Here is a 16,407-nt window from a genome sequence, read left to right as displayed (position 1 = left end):
GTCGCCGGAAATGGACAATCACGGGCCTTATTTGTCAGTAGAAGGTACTCACAGGTTGTCGAATGTGTCAGTCTTTGGAGGTAGTACAGTTTTATTCTTCGGGACTCCAAATTGTTCTTTAATAAAATCACTGGGCCAACGTCAAATTCAAATTCGATTCGGTGAACGATTTTCACATCACTGAATAAAGCATCTTTCCCTTTTATGTTCTTTAAAATCAGCTTAATGTTGCTCAGTGTATAATAACTCACTGTTATATAATAATTTAGCCTAAAGGCCTTTTCCCACAGAGACCCCTGGAAATGTACCAGGGGATAAGCAACACATGTGACTGTGGAAAAAAAAAGTAGGGCTTTATTTATGAGAAGTGTCTCATCGCTGCGACAAAGTAGCAATGCAACACTTCTCAGTGCACCCTCCTTGTGACACCATGGATGCGGCGTATTTACAGTACAACATATCATGTCGCAAGGAGTTACAGATACGTCCATATTACGGATGTTTTTGTAGCCTCAAAAGTGACTCATTGCTGGGGTGTGTCTGAAAACAGACGCAATTCCAGCAATGTTTCCTTTCACATGGGGCAAGCCCCATGTGAAAGGGCCTGCGTCACTCTTACGCCTGCAATGAGGCAGGCGTAAGGTTTTGATGCAATGGCATCCTAGAAGTCGCACACTGAATCTTCCAGATTTCAATGTGCCTCTTCTATGAGTCTTTGATGTAAGGGAACACCCACCCTGCATACATTATACCTGACGCACGTATAATGTTGTGCAGTGGTTTACGAAGTGACACATCTGCCTAGATGCATCACTTCATAAATAAGAGCAACGTGGCCCACTATTTACGCCGCCACAGCGTCACAGAAAGTGACGCAATAGCGGCATAAATTTGACGAAGGGCTTCACTATAAGGCCTGTAGTGTTTTATACGGGAAACTAACAATATAATGATTTATTTGGATTTTTTGTGTTACACTGTATTCAGTTTGACTTAATGAATGAATTGCTGTTGCTGGCTATACACAGGTGAGGTCATGTGGAAAGTTAACATGTTTTGCAGGACTATCTATTTGTTTATGTACAGAGTGGCGTTCTAGCAATCCCACATATCATCTTCTGGCCACTTTATGGCATCAAATTACTTTTCGTTGATATCAAATTTATGAGTATTTTATATCCTGCCTGTAGTTCTCCCATATATATTAGTGTGAGGTCCGATGACACAGATGAAGGAAAAAGGGAACTAGATCAGCACATCTTAGAGCAAGAGGACCCGAACTGTTCATCTCGGGAAGATGCTTGATGCTTGGGAAGAGTGATCATCTTCTGTTACCCTAGTATGTACGACGGAAGGCATACTTAAATTTAGTTTCTGTTGAAGGCAAATGTTCTTGGCTGTGTTCTCCAGTCTGCTACAGGTGATTTCAGAGGGAGATACTAAAACCCAAATGTGTTTTCCTCTGTCATTACTCTGGTTGGTTTAGTCTGAAAAAATAATCTTATAGTGCCTCATTACAGGTTCTTTTTAGGGTGTAATGAAGAGCTGGCCTCAAAGGATTCCCAGGAGAAGGCCTAGCTAGTCACGAGTGAGTTGTGGGCCCTCTCCACAACAATAGTGTCATGAGCAGGTGCTTCACCAAGCCCTCCATCCTCCCAGTGTTAGTAGATTCGGGTACTCCTAGGATCAGTATGTTATTCCTGTGCGAGCACGCTTCTAGGTCTTCATTTTCAGCAGATATGACTTTTAAAACCCGTTCCATCTTAAGGAGTTGCTCATTTCTTTGGGAGGTCAAGTCTTCAACTGCGGAGATTCTGTTGTCTGCCTCCCCGATGAAGCCTTCTTGTTTCTCTAGATTTTTTTTCTCTAGCTTTTGTGTTATGGATTCTTAATGGAGGTGAGGGTTTGTTGCATTGCTATTAGAAGTTACTCCATGTCCATGGTATCAGTCTGCACCCCAGGTTGTGAGCCTTCAGACACATTTTGATCAGCGCCACTGCCCTGCACACGAGTGGACTTACGGGTATCCAATTGGAGTTTCATCTGTCTGCCCTCAGTTTTGCACATAGCATTGGTTATGGTGGTGTTGACCACAGACACAGGAAGCGTAGAGCAAGCATCAGTGGACAAATCTGGCCATCCAGAAATCTGGTAGAGATCTTGGCGGGAACGCACCTGTCCAGAGAGAGGAGTATTTTTTTGCCTTCGCCCTGTAGTCTCGCCTTGCATCCCCAAGTTGTTAAGGAGGGGCATGAGCAGACCGTGGCCTCTCTGGACAGCAACAGCAGAATGCTCTTAAATAAGGGGCAGCACAAGAGGTCCTCAGGTGGGGCAACGGATGGTGCTCCAGTGGGCCGGGACGGAGTCGTGTCAGGCCTGCAGCGTGCACTGGTACTCGATCGGGGTTGGCGAGTGGGCGGCCGTGCAGCTGGGTCAGCAGGGGTTCAAAGTCCCAGGATCTCTGGGCTGCCCAGTCGCGACAGCCCTCCACTGAGCGAGATAGCCGAAATCATGTCGCGCTGCAGTCCAGGTATCATCCAATGGAGGGCAGCCGAGCAGCAGCGCAGACCGCAGCCTTGGCCAGAGACTGGCCTTTCCCGGGCTCTCCTCACCACTGGCCGTGTGCTCGCCCTGTTGCCTTGGGAAGCACCATCGCTCAACAGCACATCCGAGAATGCCCCCTCACTGGGGAGCGGGACAGCCTGCAGACCTCACCGCTCCCCGCCCAGCTTCAGGCCACCAACTCTACTCAGCACAATGAGGAAGTCGGCCATTCTCCACAGTGCAGCTGCCATCTTGAAGCGCAGTCTTCTGCTGTGTCCTGCAAGGATTCAGCTTGCCTATTTGTCTCCGGTTCAGTCCGCTCCGGTTTGTTAAGGCTCCAAATGAGGCAGCCGTGCCTCGGCTATGCCATGCCGGCTTCTGATCTGTGATTTGCAGCAACCTGGGACTGGATTTCGTTGGATGTTGACGCTGCATGGCAGGAGCCGTTCACAGGTGTGCCCATCTTGCTCGCCAGCTCTCCTGCGCCACCCCAAGTACAGGCAACCTTGATTGATGTGCTCATGTGGCAGAGTGTGGTGTTAATTTTATTATGGACTATGTATGAAAATATGGGTGTCTTGTTTGATGTTTGGAAAGATGATCCCGTTTGTTGGATCATCCTTGTAGTTGTGCTTACACATGAGGTGTCAAATGAATAAACAAGAAGGTGATGAATGTAAGCTTGAATTAAGACCAGCCACTGGCAACTGCTTGGCACCGCATCCCAATCCATCGTTTTTCACCCACCATGCCAGCTCAGTTTGGACCCAGCCATATGCAAATCTGTTTTGACCCTGCGCCTCATGGGAACAGTCCAGCTAGAACTATCAGGCCAGGTCCTCCCTGAACTAGACACAATCATCCTAGGACCAGTTTCACTCTAGTTACGGCTCTTTAGGGCACAGCTTACCTTTAGGGCACAGCTTACCAGGTCCTGCACTCTCAGCCTCATTTCTGCTTCCATTCAGCACAAAACTCGGCACAAAACTCGAAGTTGAAAAGAGGCACAATATCCCTTTGCAAAAGCCTTCTCTCTGATTAGGGTACAGTTTAAATCAGTTTTTTCATGTAACAGGGAAATTCTAGTATTCCACTGAGGTTCAGAAACTTCTCTTTCAGGATAAATCATTCCTGAGTTTACTTATAGCCGAGGACTCCTTTTGGTGCCAGTTTGCCCTTCGCTATCCTGAATTTTGAGCAGTGACAAAAATGAGCAATTCCTTGCTGAATTTACATCAGACATAAGGTTTTTCATTAGCATTTACAAATGTTTAATTTCTATTCATGCATACAAATGAGAATTTTATCTTTAGTGAGGCTGAAATTGCAGACTCGTTTGTTACATCCTCTGACTGCATTGATGTATGATAAATTACTTCCTAAATTCACCTTCCTTATCTTATATGTAATTTCACTACAATGGAGGAGGTGTACAAATAATGGTAAAGCATTTAGATGACCCTGAGCAAGATCTGCATTCTTAAAATCTACTTTATAAGCTAGTTAAGTCATGGATAAATCTGAATTGCTTCTATTTGAATATGCCTAAAACAAGTTCTTTTGATGCAACATCTCCATACACTAAGGACAGTTTAACACCTGTATAATATAATTTCTAGTGGTGATCCAAATAGCAGTGTTTCAGATAGTGTGCAGATAATTATTTCTATATTTAATTTATTGAGTAGTTGCATGAAGTGTAACTTCACCACTGTAGGACTCTTTACCTCTAACTTAACCCAATTATCTTTCAACAGAACAGGATACACTGAGCAAAAAAGTTACAGGTTAGGTCTTAGTTTACGATTGAAGATACCATGAGGCTCATTTATGAGCCCTTGCGTCACTTTTTGTGACGCACCAGCGGAGTAAAAAATTTGCCTTGTTGCACCATATTTACAAAGTGACGCATCTAGGTAGATGCGTCACTTTGTAAACCCCTGTGCTCCCTTATACCTGCGCCAGGTATAATGTATGCAAGGGGGCGTATTGACGCAAGGAAGGGTCGTAGAAGTGAAGCAGTGAAATCTATGAGATTTCACAGCGTCACTTTTAGGACACCGTTACGTCAAAATCTTGCGCCTGCCTCACAGCAGGCGTAAGACTGACGCAGGCCCTTTCAGATGGGGCTTGCCCCATGTGAAAGGACACATTGCTGGAGTTGCGTCACTTTTGTGACACACTACAGCAATGCGTCACTTTTGCGCCATACAGATACGTCAGAAATACTGACGAACCTGTAACTCCTTGCGACATGATGCGTCATACTGTAAATATGAAGCATCATTGGTCTGGCAAGGATGGCGCAGTGAAAAGTGACGCATCGCTATTTTCACGCAGCGATGCGTCACCTTTCATAAATTAGGCCCCTAGTAAATAGGTGAACATTTGTTGCACAGAGGGCTAAGAGCGTTGCATTTCGGGAAATGAGGGAGAGGTGAGATTTTTACTTTCTCCTGAATGGGCGAAGGGTAGGTTTATTTAGGGTATCTAGACATAAGAAGTACAAAGAAAGATTCACTGCAGCGTATCAGCAGTTTTGTGTATGAGAAGTTTTGAAGTTATCTCTTTGGTCATTCGAGAAGTTGCCTCCTGAGATGTGGTTTTAAGATGCAGGTCAAGCAGGAACATTTGACCTTGCTGCCGTGGCTAGATTTGTTTTAAATTTAATTAGAGGACAGCCAGGTTAACAGGCTAGATAATGGCTACCTCTGATTATTACTTGAAACTATTCTGAAGCATTCTTCCTTTCCAGACAATTCAGTCTATTATAAAAAGGATCGTGGGTTCGAAGGTCACTGAAATTCTCAATTGTTGGTATATTAAGGCAAAGTATTCAGAAAGTTTAAAGTGCAGTGGTAACTACCAGCAAAAGGGATCCCCAAACCCTTCTGATCTCAAAAGTGCATCGGTTGTTCGTACAGACCTACAATGACTGCAAAGCATTGATAGCTCACATGGTTGAGTTCCCAAATGCTTAATGAGCAGATTTAAAATACTCACTGTCCTGTTGAACCTAAGATTTGATGGAAGTCTAATTTCGGACTTCCATCAATGAACAGAGTGCGAACAGGGGCTAAGCATGCCCACAAACTGTTGCATACGTTGCCGAGGTCAGAGGCACTAATATCATTTTACAGATTGACATAGTTAAAAGGTTACTATTCTGAATAATAAGACTTCTCTTCCAGGGGATCCTCATCAATAGTCATAAGCATTAGAATATTCCCGCCCATGCGCGGGACCCTGGAAACAATATATTATATGTGCCCCACATATACATATACATATATATATAAATATATATATATAAAATTAAGCAATTGCAGCCAAATAAAACAGTAGAGCTGGAATATGCTGTGAAGAATTTCCACCATACATGTGTATTAGCATTAGAAACATGAGAAACAACACCAACACTTGTTTCGAAGCTGTTTTAATGCTTAGAAAGCAGTAGAAATTCTTATAACACACTGTAAGCATATACAGCTCCCAGGCTGCATTGCAAATACCCAGTCTAAAAAGACTGAAAAGCTAACTGTAGCTGCATGTACCAAAACTGACGCTGTGCCTTTAAGGCACCTCTGCCCCTAGCTTCCCATCATGCCTCAGGGGTTACAGTTAGGTCAGTTGTTCTTTCCGGCTCCTTCAGGAAGGACCCTGGATACACAGCTCCACACTTTTCTGCCTTTTTCAGTCAGAAAATCTTCAAAAGAACAATTTTTTGATTTACTTTGACTTTTAACATCAGGGTCAAGTAAATAACTGCTTTGCAGTCGATTTTTTGTGAGGTTTTCCTGTCAGGATGCCCTCATTATTTGATGATTGCCCTTCTTGTGGCCACAAGAAGGCAAAAACGAACTCTCATGAGGTCTGTATTTTATGCTTGCCAGAGGATCATGATCCTAAAGACTGTTCTCATTGTAAAAATCTGTCTGACAGAATTCTTAAAGACAGAGAGAGGAACAGGCTCTATGGTCTGGCCCAGAGATCCATGAGGGGAAGATCTACAGAGAGGAAGAGTTCAAAGAGACCTAGAACTCCCTCCAAAGGCAAGTCAGAGCGTCCATCAACCTCAGCACCGGGCTCGGCGCTGAAAAAACAGCATCTGATGGACAGTTCGAGAGAAAAAGCTCCGTCGACGTCGGGACCGGCGTCGATGAGGAAATCGTCGTCGAAAAGAAGTTCACCGACGTCGAAGAAAGCTCCGCCGTCGTCAACTAGGCAACGATCGGCGTCGAGAGAAGCCACGAGATCGCCGTCGACGAGAAGATCGGCTTCAAGACATAAGTCAACTCCGCCGCCGTCAACCAGGCGACGGTCGGCGTCGAGAGACAGATCACACTCGCCGTCGTCTCTACGTCGACAGGCTTCGAAGAGTGTGACACCTCCGCCGACGTCTCCACGGAGGCGCTCGGCGTCAAGGAACAAGAGCCCCCTCGGACGATCGTCGTCGAGGAAGGGATCATCGTCGACGGCGCGTCGGCGCTCGACGTCGAGGGTGTCCGATCCTCCGCCGTCGCCACATGCCAGGTCGACGTCGAGGGCATCGTCGACGACAGGACACCGTTGATTACCATCTCCGTCGCCAACAGACCAACGTCGGTCGACGTCGAGACCTCCGTCGACGGCAGGGCAACGCCGTTCAACGTCGAGACCTCCGTCGAAGGCAGGGCAACGCCGTTCGACGTCGAGGGAGAAGACTCCGTCATCGGCTCGACATCGACGTCGAGAGACCACGGGTCAGCGTCGAGGCGTTCGACGTCGAAGGTTATCACTCCGTCGACGCCGCAGAGGCGTCCGACGTCGAGGGAAAGACTTTTGAGACGTCTTCCAACACCGGTGAGACGAAAATCTCCTTCAGTGCCTTCAACTATTCTAGTGACGCAATCGGCTTCTCACCATTCCTCCTCAAGTACCTCTAGCTCATCGAGGCCCTCTTCCAGGAGTAGAAGTCCATTGCCCCGGCGAAAGACAACACTCTCGCCAAGATGGAATGCTCCGTTGAGCAAGTGGAAGGATTCTGGAGCAACGGAGAGGCTGCGAAGATATGTAAGCCCACTCCACAGATCACCTCTTCAGAGACTGATAGAAGAGGCAGACAGAAAGAGCCCTATCAGGCACCGATCACGCTCTCGGGAGAGGAGAGCGGAAAGGTCGCATACCCCCAGGGTCTCCCGATCACCAAGGAGGGAGCAATCCAGATCTCGAACACCGAGATGGGAGGTACGGACTGAGAGATCGAGATCTCCACGAAGGGAGCATCAGAGGAAATCACGTTCTCCTCGAAGGGAAGAACGACCTAGAAGATCACCTGTGAGGAAGGAGAAATCTCACCACAGGAGGAGGAGAACTCCATCATCCTCCTCTTCATCTTCATCTAGATCTTCTAAAGGGGATTACTCTCCAACGCTGGCAGACAGCCCTCGCTCCAGAGCTTCCCCGCTTGACGACGTCAACACGTATCTGGACGTCTTACAAAGGGGTGCTCACAAACTTAATATAGAGATGGCTGTTCCAGAGGTGTCCACTACTATGATTTTTGAGACCCTTTGTCACAAATCATATACACGGCCTTTGCTCCCATTGGTTCCAGGGATAATGGACCCAATCAAAGAGGTTTTCCTCACGCCAGCAACGATCAGGGCGGTACCGGCACGTATCCAAAAGAAATATAGGCCGGCCGACTCGGATCCTATCTTTGTGAAGGGAGAGCCTGCTGCGGACTCAGTTATAGTAGCCTCAGCTAAGAAGAATCACACGGTCGCTCCTTCTTCTTCAGTTCCTCCTGACAAGGACAGCAAGACTCAGGATTCTTGGGGACGCCGGGTGTCCAGCACAGCAGCTTCATCCCTCAAAGTCTCTAGTGCATCAGCACTTCTCGGAAGGTACGATAGAGCTCTATGGGACATTAATGGAACGATTCAAAGAGAAATTGCCCAAGGAGGACCAGAAGGACTTTGAGGAAACAGTGACGGAGGGCTGTTTGGTGGCGAACCAAATGATTAGTTCATCTGCAGATAACGCCCTTCTAGCAGGACATGCCTACTCACATGGGGTATGTGCGAGGAGATCTTCTTGGCTGCGTTTAACTGGTCTCAAACCAGATGCCCAGCAGCGCATCCTCAATCTGCCCTTCTCAGGATCTTCACTCTTCGGGGAGCATGCCGATCAGGAAATGACCCGCATGAAAACAGAATTGGACACAGTGAAGGCGGTTGGTCTGGAGAAAAAGAAAGAGCCGTTCAAGCGACGCTTCAAGACCAACAAGAACCGGGGAGGCCAACAGAGGGTTCAAACCCCTCAATGGTCTCAAAACATGCCACAAGGGAAGGCGCAATACAGAGGAGGAAAATCGGGCAGAGGCAGAGGCGGACATCATCAGTCCTCTGCCACGTCTAGAGGAGGCAAGGCCTGAGCAGTGGCTTCCTCTGGCGCCGTTGCCCACTCCAGTGGGAGGAAGTGCTTCGCAACACCTGGCAGAGTGGGTCAGCATCACAAAAGATCAGTGGATGCTGAATATACTGCGCAATGGATTTGCGCTACGTTTCCGGAAGAGACCACAACCGATTCCTCCAAAAAAGACTCGCTCGTACCATCTAAACCTCCTCAAAAGGGAGGTGAGCGTTCTCTTAAAGAAAAACACAATCGAAGAGGTACCCCCATCCCAAAGGGGGAGAGGAGTGTACTCAAGGTATTTTCTAGTCCCCAAAAGGGACCAAGAGGACAAGTTCAGACCGATTTTGGATCTTCGAACCCTCAACAAGGTGGTGGTCAAAGAGAAGTTTCGCATGCTGGCACTTCATCAGATATGTCCTCATCTACAAATTGGAGATTGGATGTGTTCGGTGGATTTACAGGACGCGTACTTCCACATTCCTATAACACCAGGTCATCGGAAGTACTTGAGATTTCTGGTAGGGAACAAGCATTACCAGTACAAAGTGCTTCCCTTCGGACTAAAATCCGCACCAAGGGTATTCACCAAGTGCATGGCAGTGGTAGCGGCATGTCTGCACAAAAAAGGTCTCTTTGTGTACCCATATCTAGACGACTGTCTCCTGAAGAGTCCGTCCCCTCGTCAAGCCACCAAAGACTGTCACCTGTGTCTTCAACAACTACACAGGCTCGGCCTCCACGTGAACACAGAAAAGTCGGTCCTGCACCCCACACAAACTATCCACTATCTGGGAGCAGTTCTAGACACAAATTTAGGAAGAGCGTTTCCTTCGCAGGAGAGACTATCTTCCATGGGGCAGAAATGCAGAAAGTTACTTCAGTTTCCTCGTCCAAAGGTGCGAGAAGTGGCGTCTCTACTGGGCTCCATGGCGTCCTGCATCTTCCTAATACCGAACGTCAGGTTGAGGATGCGACCTCTACAAGAGTCTGTGGAAGATCAGTGGGACCAAGCGACTGGAGATTGGGAGGATCGAATCATCCTATCTCAAGCAGCACTGACCTCAATACAGTGGTGGGCTCGCCCTCGGAATGTCTTGCAGGGAGTCCCTTTTCAGCAACCTCTTCCTTCGCTGTCTGTGGTAACGGACGCATCTCTAGAAGGCTGGGGTGCTCACATGGGTCATCGTCAGATTCAGGGCCGCTGGTCGACCAACCTTCAGACATACCACATCAACATGCTGGAACTTCGAGCAGTTCATCTGGCGCTCAAAGCGTTCCTTCCAGCAATAACAACGGACAAAATCCTGGTTCAGACGGACAACACTACAACTATGTTATATCTGAACAAGCAGGGAGGAACTCGATCTCGCCCTCTGTCTCAGGAGGCCCAGACAATCTGGCACTGGCTTCTGGCTCGGGGACTGTCGGTGGTGGCAGTACACCTTCCAGGCGAGCTAAACACAAAAGCGGACGCACTCAGCAGGCACTTCGAAGATCAGCCAGACTGGGTGCTAAACGACGAAGTAGTCGAAGAACTCTTCCGTTGCTGGGGTCGTCCAGACATAGACTTATTCGCGGACGACGAAAACGCCAAATGCCACGCCTTCGCGTCCAGGTTCCACCGGCCAGGGACGCAAGGGAACGCTCTCCTGCTGGTGTGGACAGGAATGTTCGCCTATGCGTTTCCTCCTCTGGCACTGATTCCGAAGGTGGTGGCCAAGCTCATCAGATCGAGCATGGACATGATCCTAATTGCTCCGGATTGGCCGCGACAATGGTGGTATCCAGACCTGTTACATCTGTCGCTGTGTCCACACAGACGCCTGCCGTGCAGGCCAGACCTGTTGAGCAAAATGAACGGGAGGATCCTGCATCCCAACCTCCCGTCGCTGAACCTGACTGCATGGCTCCTGAGGTCTTGCAATACGGACACTTAAATCTGCCTCCAGAATGTATGAATATTTTAAGAGAGGCAAAGAGACCTTCCACAAGGGCGTCTTATGCGTTTAAGTGGAAAAGATTTTTCATTTGGTGTAAGGACCATGGTTTTGATCCCACCAAAGGACAAGAAGAGGTAGTCCTTCCATACCTCCTTTACTTAGCGACATCAGGGTTGAAATACGCTTCTATTACGGTTCACCTATCTGCCATAGTAGCGTACAGAAAATCACCTACACAAACATTGTTTTTTCAAGTCCCAGTGGTTAAGGATTTCCTTCAGGGATTAAAGAAGGTCTATCCCCCTGTGAGAAATCCTTCTCCTCCCTGGGAGTTGGACCTGGTTCTCTCCAGGCTGATGTCTACACCATTTGAGCCTATACACAAGGCCTCCTTGCAGCATCTCACTTGGAAGGCGGCCTTCTTGGTGGCAATAACCTCTGCGCGCAGGGTTAGCGAGATACAAGCACTCTGCACCAAGGAACCTTACACTGTGTTTCACCACAACAGAGTGGTAATGAGGGCTCACCCATCTTTCCTTCCAAAAGTGGTATCGGATTTTCATATAAACCAAACGATTACCCTTCCTTCGTTCTTTCCTAACCCATCGACCCCAGCTGAGAGGTCGTTGCACTCGTTGGATCTTAAACGGGTGCTAAAGTTTTACCTAGAAAGAACGAAGGGCACCAGAAAGACAGACCAGCTCTTTGTCAATTATGGTTCAATGAGGACCGGGTTTGCAGCAGCCAAAAGGTCCATCTCCAGATGGATTGTCTCATGTATCAAACTAGCATACCAGCTGGCTGGCAAACCTTTGTTACAATCACCCAAAGCTCATTCCACTAGAGGGAAGGCAGCCACAGTAGCGTTTTTACATGACATTCCTATGTCAGAAATATGCAAGGCTGCGACATGGAAATCAGTCCATACCTTTACAAGGCATTATTGCCTAGAGTCTGATTCCAGAGCGGATTCTCAAGTAGGACAAGCCTCCTTGAGAAACCTATTTGGGTAGAATAAGGCCTACTTTTTGGGCCTACGAATATGAATGTTATCTGTTGATTCCTTTGCCCGCAGGGATGAGGTGAGGCTCGCTACTCTATTCTAATGCTTATGACTATTGATGAGGATCCCCTGGAAGAGAAGGATTAGTTATTTACCTGTAATCCTAGTTCTCTTCCAGGGGTATCCTCATCAAAGTCATAAGCAACCCTCCCGCCTCCCCGGGCAAAGGACTTTGTTTATTAAATAGGAGATGTTTTAACCTGTTATTACCATGGTTTGGTTTTCAGTCTCCGAAAAGAACAACTGACCTAACTGTAACCCCTGAGGCATGATGGGAAGCTAGGGGCAGAGGTGCCTTAAAGGCACAGCGTCAGTTTTGGTACATGCAGCTACAGTTAGCTTTTCAGTCTTTTTAGACTGGGTATTTGCAATGCAGCCTGGGAGCTGTATATGCTTACAGTGTGTTATAAGAATTTCTACTGCTTTCTAAGCATTAAAACAGTTTCTAAACAACTATTGGTGTTGTTTCTCATGTTTCTAATGCTAATACACATGTATGGTGAAAATTCTTCACAGCATATTCCAGCTCTACTGTTTTATTTGGCTGCAATTGCTTAATTTTTTATATATATATATATATTTATATATATATGTATATGTATATGTGGGGCACATATAATATATTGTTTCCGGGGTCCCGCGCATGGGCGGGAATATTCTAATGCTTATGACTTTGATGAGGATACCCCTGGAAGAGAACTAGGATTACAGGTAAGTAACTAATCCTTTTGTTAGTCCTGTGTAGTCTTCATTGTTTGAGTTTATACAATTCTCAATTAGAAAACCATTACGACGTTGATGACAAAAGAAGCACAGCATTTATGTTCCACTTGCAAACAGCATGCCACTTCAATCCTAGCTCTACGTTGGAAAATAATTCATTTTCTGGACAGTAAGCTAAGTGAGCAAGGTCATCGATCCCAAATTCGTGCTCCCTTGCAAAACAATGATACTTGCCGGTAAAAGCATTCTGCTCCAGGTAATTGTGACGTGAAAAAGCAACGCATACTTAAAACGTGCGTCTCCAATGGGTCTCTAAATTCTGCATTGTAAATGTGTCAAACGACCTTGCACACATGAATAAAATAACTCAAAACAACATTTTGGGGTCGTACATAGTGAACAAAGAATTTCTAGAATTGTTTTGTCCATGGTAGCTTTACAACTGTGTTGTAGCCGAACCTTCACAGCATGAAGAAAATTGTAGAGGGCTATTTTGTTTTATCAAAAAAATGAAAACAATAGTTTTGAGTTGTGGACCTAAACTTAAATAAATTACTTTTTTTGGGAGTCATTAAAACCCATGACTTGCACATAAAAATCTATTATGAATGTAGATTTTCAGGCACACATCTAATACTAAACTTGTGCATTTTACCATACCAGAAATTCACCCGTTTACTACGATTTTCACTGTGTAATGCATCAAAATTTATCTCATCGATAAAATACTTTTATAGATGGAGTAGACTCATTTATACAGATCATTAAATATGAGGATGCTCCAGGGTCTCCAGAGAGCCGGCACCAAAGGTGGCTGCCTAATTTACGGTCCTCTTCGGTCTGCTGGTAAAATTGCTGCTACAGTGCCATTAAGTCTCACCTAGTATCATGACAACTGCTTACCCGTTAATCTAGTGCACTCCCATGCCCAGTTGCTGCAGCGAGTACCCTGAGAGAAAGACAGACCACGGACGGGTGTGGTGCCTGCCCGGGGCCAGAAACTTGCAGCGTCCCTGAAGCTTGGATGGGACCTTGTGGCTCTCTAAGACAATACCTATCACTGGGGGTAAAGCACTCGCTGGCGCCTGCTGCTAGGGAGTGCGTGTTCTGTCAGCTGATGGGGAGGCACCGTTGGGGCCATTTAGGGACTTGCACTGCTATTGGGTGACCAGGCACTTCCTGCCCCAGCTAGGCCTATGTGTCATCCCGGGGAGAGCTCAGGGCTTCGGACTTGGTCCTTCAGTCTTCAACCTCCTGGCTGGTCAGATTATGGCCATAACCTCCACACATCTAGGAAGAAGCAGCATCTTGGGCTGAGCCAGGGCATTTTGGGATGCTGGCTTCTGTGAGAAGAGTGAACTCCCCTACCCGGCAGCTTGGATCTGGGGCTGCTCTGGCCACACCTTGTACATGCGCTTGGTATGTCCCCAGGGAGGTGACCCTGAGTGACAGAGCATTGAGCCGTGAAAACAGTCCTTGCCATGGGCAAAGTGGATAACAGAGAGTCCAAGCTACTTTTTGATTAAAAAAACCTTTGGCTGCACGGAACACTGAGGAGGCCAATGCCCCTACTTTCTCCCCAGATGCTGACCCAATATCGCCTGTGAGCTATCGGTACTAAAATCGATTCCCTGGTGGCTCGACTTGACAAGTTCCAGAAGCGGATGGTTTGACATGATGCCAAGCTAAAGCCCAGATATCAGAAATAGAGGACTTGCAGCACCAGGCGGATGGGATTCTGACGATGTTGCAATGTGAACTGAAAGCGGTCTGCATTAAGAACAAAGACCTGGAGGATCACTCGAGGTGGAAAAATATAACATATAATGCATGCAGATGTTGGTGGTCTGGCAAAAATAGTTCAAGGCTAGTGGCTCTTGGTTGAGAGGCTCGGACTAAAATACCTATATTCTCTTCTTGTCCCCCTACTAGATAATCAACTGTTGCCACTTACATGTGAACATTCAATTAAATCTCTGCTGTGAAAAGTTAGCTTGACAACATTGGTAACCATTTTGAAAAAGGATAGGTCATTATCCCTGCTGATGACTCTCCCCTTAACCAATTATTTCGAGCATCCATTGATTTCTGGAGGTTTGTGAAATAATTTAGACAAAATCTTTTGGACATAAGCGAGCCAAGGGATTGCGGCTGCATGATCTAATGTAATACAGTCTACAAGAATCAGAATCATTTAACTGAATGATGTGTGGGGCGGGTACCAGATCTTTACCCATAGCAACAGCAGGGCAACCTGAACTAGATCCTCCAAAAATGCCAATCGAACTTTCAAATGAGTAATCAATGTTGCGTTACTCCTCGGCACGGCAAGTAACCTGCAGAGGAACTGATTTTCCATTGTTTGGAGGTTGCCCACCTGAGAGTAGCCCCAGATGCCAGCCCCATGAGTCCCCTGGGAAATTAGAGAAATAAGCCCTGTAATGGGTTTGCTTGTCTTTTTGAAAACCTGAAAATTGTATCAATTGCCCAAGCAAATTTACCTTCTCTCTATGACAAAAATTACCCCAACTCAAATCTGCCAATACCAAAACCACTAAATAATTTAAATTGGTTACATAGCTATGGGAATCCCTGCGATGTGATGATAACGGGAGCGCGTGTTCTTTGGACCACATGTCATGATAAAAGACTTCTTATGATTAATTTTAGTCCTGCCATAAAATTATTAAATGTATCCAGCAAAGGCTGGAGGCCATTTTCTGTATGGGCAATAAAAACTGCATCGTCCGCATATAATAAAACCAGGACGACGCTGGAACCAAATCTGGGAATGTCTTTTCCTCTTGGCACTAACTACTTTTTAAAGGCGTTAATATAAAAAAACAAAAGGGGGCTTATATGCAGCCCTGCCGTACACCGTTGTTGGAGCTAAAAGTACTGGTGCAATCTCAATTTACATTATAACGCACCAGTATTTTAGTGCTCCAATGCAAGCGTTTTAGTAGATAATTCAGGGCAGGGATAATCCTAGCTTGCTCCTTCATCATCCATAGCTTACCTCTGTCCACTAGGTTGAAGGCACTCGACAGGCCTTAAAGCCCATGTGGAGTGCTGGACTTATTTATCCCCGATCATTAGTGGATTCAGTGTTTATTCAATGGTTCTACTCCTAAGCGTAAACCATACTGAGCCTCGGAAAAAAGCATAATATCCGAGGCCCATTTCTCTAGGAGTTAGAGAATGACCCGCCCTAAGAATTTAATTGAGGAATCTAGGAGAGAAATGAACCTATAACAGGAGGATTGGTTCTTACTCCCTTTCTTAAAAATAGGTACCAATATTGATTCCTTCCAAGTGCTTGGGAGATTTCCACCTACCGCTTTTTGAAAAAAGTTAGTCAACAGGGGCGTCCAAAGTAATGGGTTCTGTCTAAAGGCATCTGCAGGAATCCCATGTGGACCTGGTGCCTTTCATAAAAATGATTTTAAAACGGCTCTGGAGACTGCATTGGTATCAATAGCATTACTTAAAGCAAGCGTGTCTGTACTGGATGGAGTTGAGGCTGCTGCTATGTGTTGAAAAATATCCTCATCATGAATGATTTTAGAAAAATGCACAACCCATTTATCAGGATGGGTAAGAAATTGTAATTTTGGTTGACTGTCATCAGAAAAAAAAGGTCTATTAACTACTTCCCAGACTGCCCTTGAGTCCCTAATGGCGGCTGCTTCTTGGAGACCATCCCAGGTGTACTTTCTAATTTCCATTTTTCTAGCT

The 16,407-nt window shown here is 46.3% G+C and overlaps 1 protein-coding gene across 6 annotated transcripts in view; it reads left to right on the top strand.

The window, feature by feature from the left end:
• Window positions 1-16,407, top strand: part of ZBTB20 (zinc finger and BTB domain containing 20) — a 2,236,857-nt gene that overhangs the window by 1,777,070 nt on the left and 443,380 nt on the right. The window lies entirely within an intron of this gene.

Source organism: Lissotriton vulgaris, chromosome 8 (assembly GCF_964263255.1).
Source record: "Lissotriton vulgaris chromosome 8, aLisVul1.2, whole genome shotgun sequence".
Taxonomy (NCBI): domain Eukaryota; kingdom Metazoa; phylum Chordata; class Amphibia; order Caudata; family Salamandridae; genus Lissotriton; species Lissotriton vulgaris.
Note: the sequence above shows the minus strand (reverse complement) of the source record. Positions and strands in the feature narration are given on the sequence as shown.